The sequence below is a fragment of the Mesoplodon mirus genome, assembly GCF_964341445.2.
Source record: "Mesoplodon mirus genome assembly, chromosome: 2".
In the NCBI taxonomy this organism is placed as follows: domain Eukaryota; kingdom Metazoa; phylum Chordata; class Mammalia; order Artiodactyla; family Ziphiidae; genus Mesoplodon; species Mesoplodon mirus.
Window position 1 is genome coordinate 143,556,707 of NC_138977.1, and position 6,018 is coordinate 143,562,724.

General features: G+C 39.1%; 1 long non-coding RNA gene across 1 annotated transcript in view; it reads right to left on the bottom strand.

Moving 5' to 3' along the window:
• Positions 1–6,018, bottom strand: part of LOC309815528 — a 460,183-nt gene that overhangs the window by 115,900 nt on the left and 338,265 nt on the right. The window lies entirely within an intron of this gene.

The following is a 6,018-nucleotide window of genomic DNA, read 5'->3' on the forward strand; positions in this document are numbered from 1 at the left end:
TGGGTCACACTCTACTTTCTCTATGCAGCATTTGTGGATTTGCTTGCATTTTTGGAACATGTCTTTTCTGTGTGTGGATGTGGCACATATCACCTTGCTCTGGGTTATGAATACTTGTGTCCATCCTGCCTCTCCAAGAAGATGAGAGGTTGGCAAACATTTTCTGCAAAGGGTCAGATAGTAAATATTTTCTGCTTTGAGGTCCAAACAGTCTCTGTTGCAAATATTCAACTCTGCCGTTGTAGTATGAAAGCAGCCATAGACAATATGTAAACCAATGAGCATAGTTGTGTTCCAAACAAATTTTTCTGTTTTTATAGTCACTGAAATTTGAATTTCATACAATGTCCATGTGTCATGAAATATGTTCTCTTTATGATTATTTGCAACCATTTGAAAATGTAAAAACCATTCTTTGTTCATGGGCAGTACAAAAACAATTAGTGGGCCATCTTTGGCCCAGGCTGTAGTTTGCATACCCCCTAAACTAGAGTATGAACTGCCTAAAGTCTGAGCTGTGTTTTATGCCATTGTGTGCATGCCATGGTGCTTTGTCCATCAGAAGTTACCTCTTAAAGGCAGGGAATGTGTCTGTTTCTTGATCACACTTAATTATGAACATAGTGCATGGTTTGCTACTGCCATCTAAAAAAGGTATTGGATAGGGAGATAAGTGTTCATTTAATTTTTCAGCTTTCTAGCAGTAAGCAGAGATCTGATGAACTGGATCACTAACGGTTTTCAGGGTTGGGGTGAGAAAGTCAGGAGTGCCTTGTGAGATCAGACTTGGGCTGTCTTAATAGGGAACTTTTCACTTGGATGGGGATTGGGAGTAGATGGGTGAGATGGAGGGGGTTGGGAGGATGGGGGAGTAATGGTCGAAGAGGTGTGAATAAGTGGTGGAAATGAATATGTGTACAGTATCAGTAGGGAGAAGAACAAACACAGAATTTGAAACTTTAAAGATGAATTTCATCTTTTTTCATATTTAGCTCTAGTCCAACCCTAATATGAATCATGTACTATTTCAATTAAAATTCTCCTACTCTAGCTCCACAGGGTTTTGAATACATCTCAGGGAGCCACTGAGAGCTAATCTTTCCTTCTCACACCTCCCTGATTTCTAATACTCCTTATCTGTTTGAAGACTGCTGAGTAGACCTAGGGCTGAGGCACCCAGGTCAGCACCACCGCTATCCACAGTAACATGGGTCAACATAGCACAGGCGATTGAATATGGTGACACCAGACTCACTCCAGCTTCTAACAGATCCTGAGATTTCTTCTCTGGATTGGTGTGCAGCTGTACTACTAGCCTTCTTTGGTCCCAGTACCAAGGCCCAGGGAGAGGCGGGGCATGTCTTCAATCTCTGTGACTTCTGCACTATTTGAGGGCTATCCTCTGTGACCCAAATCTACAACCCACAGTCCAGAGAATCAGGCTCACAGATGTGGGCTATCAACTCTACAAGGAGGTTTAGGTGGGCTGCAACCTTTAGGACATCTTCCTTTCTTAGGCTTCCATCAATAGTTACAATGTTGAACTTCATTTATCATTGCTTTTTTGGAATGCCAGCTTCTTTAAAATATAATAGCACAACATTGTTGCATTGTTTTTAAAAATTACCATAAAAACATTCCTAGATGTTTGCAGTAACATGTGGGTAGATGCCAATATTAGATTTAAATAACTAGTTCATTTCCAATACCAGATGTAGGTCAGCAGGTGTATTTCTGAATATTTATATTCTGAGTTTTTTATGTTTCTCAGCTTTTTATTATCATGAAAGTTAGTGATAGAGAACAATGGCTACAGGACTCATGTCAAATTAAGGAAAGAGTTGGGGAAAAATTAGAAAAATGTAGGTATCTTAGTCTACTTGGGTTGCCATAACAAAATACCATAAGCAGTGTGACTTACATACAGCAGTCATAGAAAATGGGTACGTAAAGAGATACAGTCAAAAGCACTACAGTTAAATCTAAATGAGATGCTAAAAGATGTTTATATAACCCACAGGCAGGAAAAACAAATTAGAGAAACTAATAACAGAACAAACAGAAAACAAACAAATAAATAAATAAAATGGTTGACTTGAATCCTAACATAGCAACAATTGCATTTAATATAAATGGTCTGAATATATAAATTAAGAGATTGGAGAGTGGATATTTTTTTAATTGACACAAAGATATATTTCTATAACAACCTCAACTTAAATGTAATGATATAGATAGGTTTAAAGTACAAGGAAGGACAAAGAAATATCATACAAACATTAATCAAAAGAAAGCAGGAGTGGTTATATTATTATAGCATAAAATCAACTTCAGAGCAAAGATAACTACCTGGTACAGAAAGGGACATTGTATAATGATAAGGGAGTTAATGCATCAAGAAGACATCAGTCCTAAATGTGCATTCATTAAGAAATAGAGCTACAATATATGTGGGACAAACACTAATAAAGATGAAATGATAAGTAGACAAATCCACAATTGTAGTTGGAGTTCCTCTCTCAACAATTAATAGAATAAGTAGAGAAAAAATCAGCAAGGAAATAGAACTCAACCACACCATCAACCAACAGGACCTAATTCCCTAAGACTGGTGGTAAGACAATGATATCCATTCTCATTACTGCCATTTATCATACTACTGGAAGCTCTAGTCATTGCAATAAGGCAAGAAAAGGATATATAATGCATACAGGTCACAAAGGAAGAAATAAAACTGCCTGTCTTCTCAAGTGACATGATTGTCTACATAGAAAATCCCAAGAAATCAACAACAAAAAACTACCCAAAACTAATAAGTGAATTCAGCAACATTGTAGGTTTCAAGATCAACATACAAAATAATCACATTTCTATGTACTAGCAATGAATATGTGGAACTGAAAATTAGAAATACTATACCGTGCACAAATGCTTAAAAAAAAAACTTAAGTGCAAATCTAACAAAATACATACAGGACCTTTATGCTGAAAGCTGCAAAACACTGATGAAAGAAATCAAAGAAGATCTAACTATACAGTGAGACCTACTTTATTCACAGATTGGAAGACTCAACATAGTAAAGGTCTCAATTCCTATCAAAATCCCAGCAAGGCATTTTGTAGAGATACACAAATATATTATAAAATTTATTTGAATAGGCACTGGCCCTAGAATATCTAAAATAATTTTTACAAAATTATTTTATTTTACAAAAAGTATAGAGTGGCAGAAATCACTCTACTTGGTTTCAAGACTTACATAGCTGCAGTATTCAAGCCAGTGAGGTATTGGAGGACAAAGAAACACTTAGGTCAATGGAACAAAATAGAGACCTCAAAATGTCAAATGTAAAGCCATAGAACTTTTAGAAAAAGACATAGGAGAAAAATCTGGGGACACAGCATTTGGTGAAGAGTTCTTAGACTGGACATCAAAAGTATAACCTATAAAAAAATTAATAGAACTTCATCAATATTAAAAACTTTGATCTGTGAGAGACTCTGTTAAGAGGATAAATAACAAGGTACAGACAGAAGAAAAATATTTACACACCACTTATTTGACAAAGGACTGGCATCTAGCATATAAAAAGTACCCTCAAAACTGAACAGCAGTTAGGCCAAACAGTTGAATTAGAAAGTGGGTAAACTATATTTTTAAAAGTTTCACTGAAGGGCTTCCCTGGTGGTGCAGTGGTTGAGAGTCCGCCTGCCAGTGTAGGGGACACAAGTTCGTGCCCCGGTCCGGGAAGATCCCATGCCGTGGAGCGGCTGGGTCCGTGAGCCATGGCCGCTGAGCCTGCACGTCCGGAGCCTGTGCTCCGCAACGGGAGAGGCCATAACAGTGAGAGGCCCGTGTACCGCAAAAAAAAAAAAAAAAAAAAAAAAAAAAAAAATTCACTGAAGAAGATATTGGGATGGCAAATAAACACATGAGAAGATATTCAACATCATCTGCTATTAGGGAAGTGCAAATTAAGACTCAATAAGATATCACTGCACTGCACACTTATTAAAACAGCTAAAATAAAAGTAATGAAACTACCATATGCTGGCAAGGATGTGGAGAAACTGAATCTCTAATGTATTGCTGATGGAAATGTAAAATGGTACAACCACTCTGAAGAGCAGTTTGGCAATTTCTTAAAAACCTAAACATACAGACCATAGACTCAACAACCAAACTTCTTGGCATTTCCCAAAGAAATGAAAACATGTCCACACAAAGATCTGTACCTGGTTCTTCAGAGCAGCTTTATTTGTAATAGCCCCAAACTGGAAACGACCAAAACATCTTACTATGGGTGACTGGTTAAACTGTGATATATCCTCAGCAATTAAAAGGAACTATGGATATACCTAACAACTTGGATGAATCTGCAGAGCATGATGCTGAGTAGAAAAAGAATCAGTATCAAATGTAAATTGATACAGCCACTATGGAGAGAAGTACGGAGGTTCCTTAAAAAACTAAAAGTAGAACTACCATATGACCTAACTATCCCACTACTGGGCATTTACCCTGAGAAAACTATAATTCAAAAAGATACATGTACCACAGTGTTCATTGCTGCACAATTTACAATAGCTAGGACATGGAAGCAACCTAAGTGTCCATTGACATGAATGGATAAAGAAGATGTGGCACATATATACAATGGAATATTACTCAGCCATAAAAAGAAACGAAATTCAGTTATTTGTAGTGAGGTGGATGGACCTAGAGTTTGTCCTACAGAGTGAAGTAAGTCAGAAAGAGAAAAACAAATACCGTACGCTAACACATATATATGGAATCTAAAAAGAAAAAAAAAGGTTCTGATGAACCTAGGGGCAGGACAGGAATAAAGACGGAGACATAAAGAATGGATTTGAGGACACGGGGAGGGGGAAGGGTAAGCTAGGACGAAGTGAGAGAGTGGCATGGACATATACACACTACCAAATGTAAAATAGATAGCTAGTGGGAAGCAGCAGCATAGCACAGGGAGATCAGCCCAGTGGTGCTTTGTGACCACCTAAAGGGGTGGGATAGGGAGGGTGGGAGGAAGACGCAAGAGAGAGGGGATATGGGGATATATGTATACATATAGCTGATTCACTTTGTTATAAAGCAGAAACTAACACAACATTGTAAAGCAATTACACTCCAATAAAGATGTTTTTTAAAAAGGTTTTATACTGTAAGATTCTGTTTATACAACCTCTCAAAATATAGAGATGGAGAATAGATGAGTTATCAGCAGGGGTTAGAGGTGGGAGGACAGGCTGGGTGTGACAGTAAAGGGGCAGCTGCACTGAGGCCTTTGTGGTGATAGAAGTGTTTTCTATCTTGATTTTGGTGTCGGTTACAGGAATCTACACTTGGTATAAAATGACACAGACCTACACACACACATATCACACACATAGCAAATTCCTGGTTTTGCATCGTACCATAGTTAAATAAGATGTAATCAACTGGAGAAACCAGACGAAGGGTGCACTGGACCTCTCTGTACTATCTGTGTAATTTCCTAGGCGCTGTAATTAATTTTTTAATACAGAAAAATAATTAAAAATAAATCTTATTTTGCCTTGGCTAGCCCAAGGAGAAAGAGGAGAAACCGTGAGACTGTGGAAAACCCCAATACTCAATTTTACACATAAGCATGATCTGGGGCACGAGAAAGGGGCTCGGTGGCAGAAACTGGGGAGCCCGGGAGGAGTTTCCCTTTCTTAGAGGGTGCGGAGGCGGGGTCCCCGCTGCTGCAGACGGAAGTGAGGGGCGCGCAGCGAGCTCCAGGCCCACCCTCCGCCGCCCACGGAGGCGGTGCGGTGTCTTCACCGCGTGGCCAGAAGGCTGGGGAGTGAGAAGCGCGGGCACTGTCACTCCGGCATTCCGGACGGCCACAGCGCCGGGCTTCAGAGAAGAGAATTAGAACTTTGAACTACGAACATTTTTGGTCAACGGGATCGTCTCCCTCGCTTTGGCTTCCCGCCTGTTGATTGTGAGTTAGAACCCTGCACTGCTTTCCT